The sequence below is a fragment of the Halichoerus grypus genome, chromosome 10, assembly GCF_964656455.1.
Source record: "Halichoerus grypus chromosome 10, mHalGry1.hap1.1, whole genome shotgun sequence".
Classification (NCBI taxonomy): domain Eukaryota; kingdom Metazoa; phylum Chordata; class Mammalia; order Carnivora; family Phocidae; genus Halichoerus; species Halichoerus grypus.
This window is the reverse complement of record NC_135721.1, coordinates 21,028,786-21,042,141: the sequence shown is the minus strand read 5'-3', so window position 1 is coordinate 21,042,141 and position 13,356 is coordinate 21,028,786. Positions and strand designations below refer to the sequence as shown.

General features: G+C 47.2%; 1 protein-coding gene across 2 annotated transcripts in view; it reads right to left on the bottom strand.

Annotated features, from left to right (window-relative positions):
* The window catches only part of DPYSL5 (dihydropyrimidinase like 5), a 91,732-nt gene that overhangs the window by 56,100 nt on the left and 22,276 nt on the right, over positions 1-13,356 (bottom strand). The window lies entirely within an intron of this gene.

Here is a 13,356-nt window from a genome sequence, read left to right as displayed (position 1 = left end):
GAATGGCCTCATCTACTTGTTGCATCCCAACAGGATCAAATGGCTTAAAGCAGTGAGTGGTAGGCTGTTCCATATTTGTTTTCTGGGATATCTGGCAACTCTATGTCCAGGACAATGCTCAGCTTTCATCCCTTTTCCAATACAGCAAATTACTGTGGACAGAGCAGAGGAAGAAACATATTTCCTCTTATTCTTGTCATTTCGTTTGTCTGCCATCAGGTAAGCTGTGAGGAGGCTGTGCCCCAGGATGAAAAGGCCTAGAACCTGTTGAAGGAATACCCTCTTGTAAGGAGATGGGTCAGCTATCTGGTGATCTTAGCCTGCTCTCCTGGACACACTTGGTTAAGCAGTTTGTTTTTGTTAAGTTGACCAGGCTGGAGTGCATGGAATCTCCACACCAAGAAAGTTGGCTGTGCTTATTCGGGGTCAACCACAAGGCTCTCCTGCTATTAGGTGGCCAGCCCCTTGTGGGGCTGTTGCTGGGGGCGATGCTGGGGAACAAGACAGGTGGTGGGAGTGAACCCTGTTCCCTTACACAGCAACAGCTGTTTCCCAGAACATCTGCGCCCCTCCCCTCCCGGGTATCAGTCCAACCTCTGGGGAGAAGGGGCCCCTCCCCTAGTGAGGAAGGTAGTGGGCAAAGAGGCAGTGGGGAGGAGTCAGGCTGGAGAGATGGGAAGATGGGACAGTCCCAGCCATAAGCTTATTGTCTGAACCCGGATGAAGCTGAGTATATTTGATCTTTTGTCCTAAAATCTGAAAACTGGAGTTTTAATTTAATATGCAATTAGGAAATGAGTTTCTTTGCAGGTGAGGGACACAACCACCCTGGCCAAAGGAAGCCCAGAAAGGCTGACAGATGCAATCTCCCTCTCTCTCGTTACGAAGCCAAGGCCAAGTGTGACCATGAAAGGAGAGATGCGACTTCTCAGTTTGCACTAGAGAAGGGAAGTGATGGTGGTGGAAGAGATGGCCGAAAGAAGACACCCCCCGACCCAGCCCCCTGTGCAAATATATAATCCTCAATTTTTAAAGCTGCTTTAGGGCAAGAGGAAAAATAGCAATATTTATGCTGGGAAACTGCTTATTGTTTGTCAGTGTTGTAAAGGAGAATATTGATTTGCTTATCAATCTAGAACACATGCTTCAGAGTGCACACCTGGAGGGTGGGGGTCCTGGAAAGGTGATGTGATAATGAATTACTGGGAATTCCTGTCTGAGCTTTGATGTTGGTATCAAACGCGAAGGGTGTCTTCTTCAGTAGAAATGAGAGCAATCGCTCTTAGTAAGCTAACACCCCGTGCCTGGCACTTCACATGGGTTTAACCACGTGGCAACCAACCCTGAGAAGTAGGAACAAGGCAGGGACCTTACCCCCTTTTTAAGAGAAGTTCATACTCAGGTCTGTCTGAGTTAAAGGAAAGGTTATCAGAGTTGGCTCTGGATAGAAGAGTTACAGGTGATTTTTATGTTCTTCATAGTTTTCTATATTTTCAAACTATATAGGATAAACTTGGGTCCCCCACCCAACCTGTCTTTTTCTTCTTCCTTGTAGAAATCCCTGAAGGTTAACCTGGCTCTGAAGAGACAGGATTCCCAGGATAACATCAGAAGGAACTCCTTCTCAGAACTTAGAGGACCCTGTAAATAATGTTAACAATCAGTGCACACCTACTATATACTGGGTCCTCACTGAACGCATCATGCACCTTATTGTACTTGATCCTTACAATGCCCTGAGATAGGCACCATTAATGTCCCATTATTGCCCCGGGATGGCTGAGGCTTAGAAAAGTTAAAGGAACATCCTCAAGGTCACACAGCTAGTTTCTAACAAAGTAGGGACCGAAAGCCAGACAACTGTCCAGAGCTGTTGTGGACTGAATGTTTTGTTCTTCCAAAATTCACACTCAAAAGCCTTAACCTCCAGTGTGGCCGCATTTGGAGATGGGGCCTCTAAGGAAGTTTTTAAGGTTAAATGAGGTCATAGGATGGGTCCCTGATCCCACAGGATTAGTATCCTTATAAGAAGAGACAAAGGGCTCAGTCCCCCACCCACCACTGCCACAGCCTTTGCATAAGCCCTAAAAAAGGCCCTGTGAGAAAGGAGCCATCTACCAGCCAGCAAGAGAGTTCTCCCCGGAAACCTACCATATTGACACCCTCATGTCAGACTTCCAACCTCAGAACTCTGAGAAAATACATTTTGTTGTATAAGCCCCCCAGTCTGTGGTATTTTGTTATGGCAGCTGGAGCAGACTAATACGAGAGCCTACGCTCCTGGCCACGCGCCATACTGCCCACATGGAGGGGGATCTCAGGCCGCCTGGTGGAGCCACTTCCAGGGATGCTGGGAGCTCTTTCCCCGCCCTCTGGCAGACGGCCAGCTTCAGACTAGGGGCTGCTGTCATCAAAACTGCCTGTAGGCTGTCAGCCTTTTGGGGTGACTGAGGACTCAAAACACGCTAGGGCTGCGTTGTGAACAAAAACGAACATTTGTGTGCACTGAAATACTCTGGAACCTCACTCTCTTCCAGTGTCAAGCACCGGACACAACTCTGAAGAAGACACGGGCCTTGCTCTCAAGAGCTTCAGTCTAGTGGCCGACAGAGACCCAAACTATGTTACAAAGTGACTAATGGGTAACGGGACACTTCTTGCCTAAAAGCCTGAAAACTAAGTTACCAGGGACTGGTTTAAACTGGGGGTGTCTCCCCGAGTACCAGACACCAGAGCTGTGAATGGTGAGATGAGCGGTCTGGTGATGGTGGGACGGTCTTGCTACACCAGTATCCCCGCCTTTCTAGATTTCCAAATTGTCTGGGTGGCCAAGATGCCTCATCCCGCCCAGTCCCCCTCACCATTGACGGCTGACATTCATTATGCTTCTCACCTCCCCCAGTAACCTCATTAGCACCACATTCCTCCAGCTTTCCCTGCTAGTCTTTGCTAAACTAAATGAAGAAAACATGTTCCTGGCATCATTTTCTGCAGCAAGGCTTCTTCTGTCTGTGTACGTACGAGTTTGTGAACATAATGGGGTGAGGGGGTGGGTGAGTGGGGAAGATACCTTGGCCCTCTTAGGAGAGTCCCTTGGAAGGGAAAAGATTTGAGCACAATTGTTGAAATACATGCTCGTAAGCTCCGCAAATGCCCCTAGCTATGACTGTCTCTCTCACAGTATTCAGAAGACATTCTTGTCAGTGGTCATAATTGGTATCAGTTTTACTAATTTATGATGCTTCAAATCACTTATTTATTCCAAACAGTTACTGTGTAGACAGAGCCAATAGCTGGCCCACTGGCTTACTACATAGGCTGTGGACTGAATGTTTGTATCACCCCCAAAATTCCTACATTGAAGCCCCAATCCCAGTGTGATAGTATTTGGAGCTGGGGCCTTGGGAGGGAATTGGGTCATGAGGGTGGGGTCCTCATAAGTGGGATTAGTGCCCTTATAAGAAGAGACAGGAGATCTCTCTCACCCCCTCACCCCTCTCTCTTTCCACCCCATATGAGGATACAGACAGAAGGTAGTCATCTGCAAGCCAGGCAGAGTCCTCACCAGCAAGTGAATTGGCCAGCACCTTGATCTTGGACTTCTCAGCCTTCAGAGCTGTGAAGAGTAATTCTCTGTGATTTAAGCTACCCAGTCTATGGTATTTTTATTATAGCAGCGTGAGCTAAGATACTACATTAGACAGAAGTGAACGTTATAATCAAATCATCATTAAGTAACAACTGTGCCTTAAAATAAATGTCACCTCCTTTAAGGACTTCTGGCTGCATCCCACATTCCCATTTGTCTAACCAAAAACGCTGATCACCCAGCTATTTTGTCTATGCAGATGAAAGAATTCAAATCACATGGCTGTCCTCCCAGGCAGAAATGGAAACATGCCAGGTAGTTAAATGGTATTAGAAGGAGTAACTCAGAACTATGGAATTCTAGAGCTGTGGAGATTCATCGAGTCTACCTTGACTTTCCCTTCAGTCCTTGGTCTTCACCAACAGTGACCTTGAATAGGAGAGGCAGCCCAGGGCCGACAGGAGGCTGGGACAGTGCAAATGTGCACATCTTAGGAATTCCACAGTTTATGTGGGGAAGAAATGATGCCTTCCACAGCAAGATGGATATCTTTGATATGCCAAGATTTATCCAACTGTAGGCGGCTTATCTCCCCCAATTTCCTAATCCTGTGGCATGGATTCCTTATGTTCCTGAACCCCTGCTGGGTGAGAGCCAAGGTGATGTGCAAGCTGGGGAAACAGCACTGTATAATCTGGGAGTGCAGTCTTTCCCGAGAAAGCCTCTCTGTTTAAAACAGTGACAATGACTGCTATTTGCTACCTAATAACCGTCTGGCTGGATAAAGGACAATTTCCCATACCACCCACCCTCCTGCTTCCTACTGCTGTGAGCTGTTCCAGCGCAGAACTGCACAGGGGGCACCTTGCCGGCTGGATGGTCAAGGTTATGGCAGCTGCTGCTTCTCGTTCGTGAAACGCACACAACTCCATGCTCCTAGAAGGCGCGCAGTGTGGTCCTGCCAAGGAAATGCCAACCCCAACACTGTGTCTTGCAATCGCCTGCTTCTGTCATCACCTTCCCCAGCTCCCCTGTGCCTGCAGGGAGGTGCGAGACGCGGAGAGCCTGCAGTCTGGCCTGCACAGCTGTCTCCTGCCGGCAGCTCAGCTGGAGGATGCCGGGGGACTCTGGGGCTCCACAAAGACACGTGGGGCCAGAATGGTGCAAAGGGGACGCTTCTTGCAGAGAGACCTTAAAAAGAACTTGATAGGAATTGGTTTGTATGGTATGTATTTCCTTTTTTTTTTTTTTTTAAAGCTTTTATTTATTTGACAGAGAGAGACACGGAGAGAGAGGGAACAAAGCAGGGGGAGTGGGAGAGGGAGAAGCGAAGCAGGCTTCCCGCTGAGCAGGGAACCCAATGTGGGGCTCGATCCCAGGACCCTGGGAACATTACCTGAGCCGAAGGCAGACGCTTAATGACTCAGCCACCCAGGTGCCCCTGTATTTCCTTTTTAATAGGCATTGGTTTAAGACTCACATTTCCTCTTTGGGTCCAGCCCACAGAAGAACGTGTGATTCTATACAGACCATCGGTCACTGTGAAATCAAGGCACGTGAAGGCAAGAGCTACACAAGTGTCCTGGGACAACACATAAGCCAACCCTAATGGCAGATGGGCCGCTAACTGGAGGGGCAGGGGAAGCCAGTTCCGGTCGCTGGGGACACACTGAATGATGTGGCTTTTCCTTTGCTCCAAGCAGGTAACATTTGCCAAAGGATCAAAAGGTGATATATGGCAGTGGTTAGGAAAAGAAAACTAAAATATGCAGCTATTTTTCTTCCTCTGATCAACACATAGGAAAGAGTAATAGAACAGAGCTGGGAGAGCCGAATCTAACAAGGGTTCCGGGGGCGATGGGGGTGCTTGCACTTAGAGCATCCTGGGATGATTCTGGAATGGGATTCTCTCTGGAGATGAAAAATGAGAACAAATGAAAGGTTCGCTGGAACACAAAAAGCCAAAAAGGGAAGTTTGAGGTGAGTGGGAAGCAGCTAAGGCTTTAAGCTAATACATTTAATTTTGTAATAAACTGAACTGCCTTTCTAAACAGTAAAGCACTAAACAATTCTTAAATAATATTAAAGCAAGTATAATTTTATAATTCTTAACTGGCTTTATCAACTCTTGAGTCGATTTAAAATGGTATTTATAATGTCCACGTCAGGTATAAAGAAAAATGACAAACACCTGTGAACTCACCATTGTCACCACCCTTGCTGTCCCTGCATCTCTTCCGTTCCACCCCCCCCCCCCCCAGACACAACCACTTTTCTAGTCAATGTGTATGAACTCATGAAAATAACAATTAGGTGACAGGTAAAAATAAAAAAGACAAGCTCACAGCTGTTTCTGCCGCATGACCTCTCCCCACATCCCATGATCACACTTTACCTGCCTTATGACTGACTTCTTCAACACCTAGGACCCTGCTTTCCAGGGTAAGCAGGAATCTGGAACCTATTCTATGCCAATAATGAGGGTGTGAGGGCATTTAACATTCAAATGCCCACAGACCATTCCACTGGAATGTTCCACAGGCATACTCAGCCTGTCCAAAACCAGCTGCGCCATCCCTTATCATCCACCCAGAAACCTGAGACTCTTCTAGACTCCTCTCCAACCAGGCCAGCGTCAGCATCGAGGGCTGGTCTGAGTGGTGGGCCTGGTTTGGGTCACCCAGAGTTTTGTGCAAAATGTATTGAGAGATTCTAGAGGCAGAACCCAGCCATGGGGAGAACTGGGGAAGGTAAAAGGGCAAGTCTGTCTTTCATGTGGGGCTCAGGCATCTTCTGGGGATCTGGAGGCAGAAAGAAGGGCCTATCAAGCCAAAGGGTCACACATGGAGGGGAGAGGCTCCACAGGCTGTGGCCGATGTTACACCCCTCCCCCACCACGAGACACACTGGACCCTTTGTCCGGTAGTCATAAGCTATAAGAGCCCAGCACCAAGGCCACACTAAGAGGACAGGCAGGCAAAGTGACCCGATCTGTCCGTGGGATGGGCATCAATGTGGAGAACAAGGGCTTGTTCTTGAAGAAGCATAAAGAAACAAGGACGAAGGAGCTACTACGAGTGGAGCCCGAGAGGTGGGCCTGGCTTGTGGGAAGGTGTATATGGACCCAAGTGGGCCGAGTCCTTAGGCTAAGATCGAGTAAGAAGCCTTAATCCCATGGCTTCATCGGGCCTGGCCTGGCCCAGCCTGGGGGACTCCACATGCAAGCGCCATCAGGGCGCAGAGGGCAAGAGTGAAATTCCGAGGGATTAGCCCAAGAGGGTGGTAAGAAATGGAGCTGCAGACCACTTGTTCAAGATTAGCCGTGAGAGAAACCGGACAGTTGTGGGAAGGCCAAGCTGACAGTGAGCACGAGTGCGTGTGGCCTCGGGACCGAAGAGGCCGGCTGCGTGGTGACACTCACGTGCGCCTCGGCGGGCATCACGGCCCCTGCGTGCAGTCTTTGCATTGGGGCAGAAACCTTGCTCCTTTCAAGTGCTCCCTTGTTCACTGAGGTCAGGAGGCTTTACATCTGAGGCTGGGGGAGACCGAGTACCAGCAAAAACCAGTAAAGAGGAGTAAATCCCCTTCCGTGAGCCCAGCGGCTCCAGGGCCCTGGAAGAAGGGCAGGGAGGTGTGCGCACACTGGAGACAAGAATCCCGGCCTCCCGACTGAGGCCTCAGCCAGAAAACACCAGGCTTTTGTGACCAGTAGTCACCATCGCCACCATAACCCTTCCCCAGGTGGACCTTCTGGCGGATTCTTCAGCCCTGCTGTGCTTTCCACGCTCTCGCCAGCTGTCTGCAGGCCCCAGAAATAATTCCATCAGCTCTCTTGGAAGGGTAGCAGCTGCAGCTCCAGGGCCTCCAGTGGCCCACAGAGTGGCTGCTTTCTAGAATGCCAGCCAAAGGGCGGAGGGGCCAGTGCCCACTGCCAGAAGGACGGAGGGGGCAATGACGCAGGTCGGGGGTGGGGAAAGTCACAAGCAGGGGAAAAGAACGCATCTTCCTAACTATAAAAGTGTCCATCCCAGGGGCGCCTGGCTGGCTCAGTGGTGGAGCACGGGACTCTTGATCTCAGGGTCGTAAGTTCGAGTCCCACATTGGGTATAGAGATTACTTAAAAATAAAGTCAAAAGAAAAGAAAAGAAGTCTCAAACCTGGGCTACCCGATAAAGTCTAGATTTGGGATAGATACTGAATGGAAATACATAAAAATTCTACATTTTCTCTTTTAAACTAAAAATGAGTATGAACTAACTACAGCCATATATAACATCTCACAAACAACAACTGAAGACACAAAATAGTAAATACAGGACAGGTCCATATAACATTCAAAACCAGGCAAAACTGAACTACAGTGTTTAGGCATATAGTCATAGAAAGAAAAAACCCAAGAAAATCAGAAAAGTCAGAGTGGTTGGTTATCTCTGGGAGGCCAGGGAGGGGCTGTGTTTGGGAAGGGTCACGTGGTGGGAAGCTTCTTGAGAGCTGCAAATATTCAAGTCTCTTACTTGAAAAGGGTGGGAGTTATGCAGGTGTTTGCTTTAAATTACTCTTTAAATTAGACATATTTTCTGCACTTTTCTGTATGTATCTCATAAAACATTTAAAAATTTTAAAAGAACCACATCAGTATACGAAAATGATATGCCATGTGTTCCTACAATTATGTAAAAACATCACATTCAAAAAACAGACCAGGTGAGAATAAATAACGAGGTCTGTGTTGATTGGGATTATAGGTGATTTCACTCCTCTAATTTTTCAAATTTTCTATATAATATTATATTGACTTTATAATGAAAAATAACTACAGTAATTTAAAACCACATAAATAGCTCTATCCTATTGGGAAAAAAAATTGAAATAAGGTGAAAAATGTTCCCTCTTCTTTTCAGGAAATCTTGCCATCCTCCTGCCACCTCCTGGAAAATTTCCTAAAAGGACTGGGCTTTAGGACAAACCAATTTCCTTCCTTAATTCGACTCAAATAGATTTCAAAAGAACACAGACTTTATTCCCCCTGTGATGTAAGACTCCTTCAAAGAGATACCAGATACTTCATCTTGTGTTGAAAATGCGTTTCCATCTCTCCCTCCCAAATGCAGTGTTTTTACCTGCCATTGATTTTACACCCAGAATGCTTCTGCCCGGTCAACGTCATCCCCTTTCCTGTGCCTACTTCTCCCAGCTCCCTTCTTATGAACCTGACTCACCTCCATCACTAAGGCAAATAGGTATTTTTACCTTAACCCAGAATTCTGGAGCCTGAAGAGCAAATCTCACGAGTGCTTGCAAGCAACACTTGACTGATGGAACCCAGCTTTGGGGAGATGGGCAGCAAGGTGGGGAGCACTGTGAGCTCCATCACCTCCTGTAGGAGACATATTCTCATGGGTGACACCCCCAGGCACGTGTGAGAAGCACCGTGCCTGCCGGGAGAGACCGGTCAAGTGGGCACTCTTAGGAGACTTGAAGGCAGGCCTGGGCTGAAAATGATCAGCTTCCCTCAACTGGGGCGAGAGGCCACACCTGACCGTGTCTCATTCTAGTGCAGACGGGGCAGCAAAGGGTGCAATGGGGTAAGAGAAGGAAACGCAGTGGGCGATGGGTAGAGCAGTGCTGGGAGCGCTGAACTTGCCTTTGCCCCTCTAGCCACATGACTAACTCCACACCCATCTTCTCAGCTGTAAAGTGGATGTCAACACCATCAACACCACACGGTCACCAATGAGCTATGTGACAGGCTCACACATAGTTTCAAAGCAATCTTACAGCACCCCTGTGAGGTAGTCAGACAGGATTATCCCCATTTTATGGATGAGGAAACTGGGTTAGAATCTATCCATAGATTCTATGGATATAGACTATGGGGCTCCTTGACCGCAGAGCCTAGGCTTCATTTTATCCTTCTAAGGGCTTGGCACGCAGAGGGGCTCATTAAATGCTAGCTGAAGGAAGCAAGGACTGGCTGAAGGAGATAGTGGGGCAAAAGCACTCGGCGTGTACAAAGTATTAGCCACAGTAATGGGCTGTAAGCAATGGGAAGGAAGGCTTCTCCAAAGAGAGTTCCATGCTGGTTGTGAGGGGGTCTGGTGCAAAGCATAGGGCAAAGGAACAAAGCTGGCATTGTCTGGGTTGTAAAACAAAGAAGAGGCAGAATAAGCAGGCACAGGCTGGGAATGGCCAGCGGATGAACTGCTTCAGGACCAAGAGGCTAGACTGGGTCGAGCAAGCAGGGACCAGGATATAAGGTCTGGAGTGCAGAGCAAGAGGCCCAGCCTTCTGAATGAGACCCACTGGGCACAGGATGACCTGGAGCACTTAGAGCGGCATCCTGAGGCTGGTCAGGGGATGGGCACATGATCTGGGGGCTGGGCTTCCTGCTTCTTTACTGGCATAGGTTGGGTGAAGGCTGGGAGAAGAGTGACGGTGGTAATCCAGACAGGAGGATGGTGTGGGTTAAGCTGGTGGTGCCAACGGAATAGAGGGAAGGGAAAACAGGAAGAATGGAAGCATGTGAGAACAGAGCAGAGAGCTGGCGGAGACAGATGGAGAGCAGCTGTCAGGGCATGCCTGGGTTTGATGGAAACCCAGTGATGAAAGCCGATTTCAGCTTCTCTCTCTAGGAACTCTTTAGATAAGTCAGATGATGGCAACTGACCCAGTCACCCAAGGTAAGGAGATGGCAGGACCAGAGAGCGAACACCTACTAAATGCTAGTAAGTGCCAGGGGCCGAGAAGGCTCTTATCACTGTGACATTTAATTGAAACAACTTCACAATTGCTCTTAGAGATGATGGGCCATCTCTACTTGACAGACGATGATTGGAGGTAACGACCAGCCAAGGTCACACAGCTTCGTGGAAAGGAATAGGAGTAGAAGTAATTCTAAACACCAAATAATACAAGGATCAAAAGGTCTGGACTGTGCTAATGGGCTAAACATTCTGATTTACTTGTGTGCTGAACATTTAGGAGACGCTTCAGACAAAACACTGTACTCAAGCACTATCTGTTCTACCTACTAAATCTGTTTCTAATCAGTCCTCTTTTCTCCAAACCGACTGCCTCAGTTCGGGCCCTATCATCTACCTGCGTTAAGATACTACTATTACCTGGATACTTCTAACTGGTCTCCCAGCCTCCACACTGTTAGCATATTGAGTTTGCTAAGATGCCAATCGGATCACAGAGGCAGGCTTAGCACCTACACCATAGTCAGTGTCAGATCCTGCACCAACCCCTGAGGAACTCACGAGTTTGAAGTGGAAAGAGATGCATAAACAAAAATCCCCATATGAGGTAAGAGGAGGGCTGTGTCAGTACCGGGGGGCGGGGGGCAGGGGAAAGCACTTAACACTGACTGGCAGTGTTAAAGAGGCAGAATAAGCAGGCACGGGCTGGGAACGGCCAGTGGACCAACTGTTTCAGGACCAAGAGGCTACACTGGGCTGAGCAAGCAGCTTGGGGACCAGAATATGAGGAGGATGGCTTCTCAGAGGAAGTGCCTTTGAGAGGAGTCTTGACAGTTGCTTAGGACTGTCAAGTGGGGGGACAGGGGAGCCAAACCTGAGCATTCCAGACAGAAGCAGAGCAGTGTGGTCTAGCTGGGTGCATTCAGGATGGCTGGTATATTTGATGAGCTGAAGAGAGCCCAAGCCATTCAAGGCCTGGTGGGACGTGCTCAGAGCGTGGACTGTAAGGCTTGCTGGTAGGGCAAGCGAAGAAGTGACATCATTAGATTTGCATTTTACATAAAAATTCAAAGGGTAAAGTACTAGAAGAAAACATAGAAAAATATGTTTATAAATTTGGATGGGTTATGGCTTTTTAAGCATAATGCAAAGCCAGAAACCAGAAAAGAGGGGTGTAGGTGTGACTACATAACAATGAAAAACTGTAATATATCAAAAGATGCTACAAAATACTTTTAACAAAGACAAGAACTGGTTATGACATGTTTGCAACATAAAACCAAGCATTAATATCTGTGATATGTAACAGTGTTTATAAATCTTAAGAGAAAGACAAGGACTCCAGTAGAAAAAAATAGGCAAAGGATATAAACAGGCAACCCACGGTGATGGGGAGGACATAAATAGCTAAGAAGCAAATGAAAAGATGTTTGTCTTTATTAATAATCAAAGAAATGCAAATGAAAACAATGAGATTACATTTTTCACCTATCGTAATGGCACAGAAAAAGAGAAGAACAATGCCCAGAGGGAGAAAAGCAAGCATCCCATACACTGTTCCTAGGAGTTCAAACTGATACCACCTCACCAGGAGGAAATCTACAAATCTACATAAAAACTTAAAATGTGGGTTTTACATCTAAGAATTTCTTCTAGGAAATAATCGGACCATTGCACAAAAATATATTATGAGGGTATTTTGTTGCAGTGTTGTTTATAATAGCAAATACTTTGAGAACAAGCTTAAGGTGTATCAATGTGAGGACTGTTTAAATAAATAATGGTATATTCACACAATAGAAGGCTATGCAGCTGTTGAAAAAGATCACGTAGATGTTTTTTTTAAAGATTTTTTATTTACTCATTTGAGAGAGATAAAGACAGCAAGAGCGGGGAGGGGGGTGGAAGGAGAAGAAAGAGAGGGAGAAGCAGACTCCCTGCTGAGTCGGGACCCTCATGTGGGGCTTGATCCCAGGACCTGGAGATCATGATCTGAGCCGACCTGAGCCGAAGGCAGATGCTTAACCATCTGAGCCACCCAGGTGCCCCTCATGTAGATGTTTAAGTACTGACATGGGATGTTATCCACGATACAGTACTAAGTGAAGAAAACAGATTACAGAACAGGACTCATGGTATGTGTATCTACTTCTGTATATATAAGTGAGATATCATATACAGTTGAATATATGTGAATGTGAAATCTCACTTATACATAAACCGTTCATCTATATATGAAAACTCATATAAATGAGATTTTTGCATAAAACACTGGGAAGGTTATTCGCTAAACTATTAACTGCAGTTGTCTCAGAGAAAAGAATTGCAAACTGCAGCAGGACTCAATTTCTCTGCACTATTTGACTGTAAAAATATTCGTATAATAAACCAGCTGCGGAGTCGACAGTAGCTCTGGTTGGGGGGCGGGAGCACCAGAGCGCACTACAGTAGGTCTGAGGAAGTCTGGGCCAGGGCAGGCAATTCACTAGCAAGTCAGCATCTCTTGGACATTTATTTAACCACCATCAATGTGTACATCCAATGGCCTATTAGATCCTTCTCCTTTAATGTCTCACTGGCCCTTCAAACTGATCACATCTAAAACTGATTCATTACACTCTGTCTCCACTTGGCTCCTCTTCTAGTGTCCCCCGTCTCAGTCGGACACCCCACCTCTCATGCCAGGACCAAGCCAGCAGCAAGGGCATTGATTTCTTTCTTTCTTTCTTTTTTTAAAGATTTTATTTATTTATTTGAGAGAGAGGGCATGAGAGAAAGAGTGTGAGCAAGGGTAGCAGCACAGAGGGAGGAGGAGGGAGGGGGAAAGAATCTCAACCTGACAGGGGGCTCGATCCCAAGACCCTGAGATCACGACCTGACCTGAAACCAAGAGTCGGACACTTAACCAGACACTTGACTGACTTAACAGCCACCCAGGCACCCCGCACGGGCCTCCTTTTCAATGAGGAAGCAAGTGATGACTCCACAGGTGATGGCATAGAGCCCCCTTCCTCCTTTTTGTTCACTGGTACCCCAGACAAGACAGTGTCTTCTCAAATGGCTGCA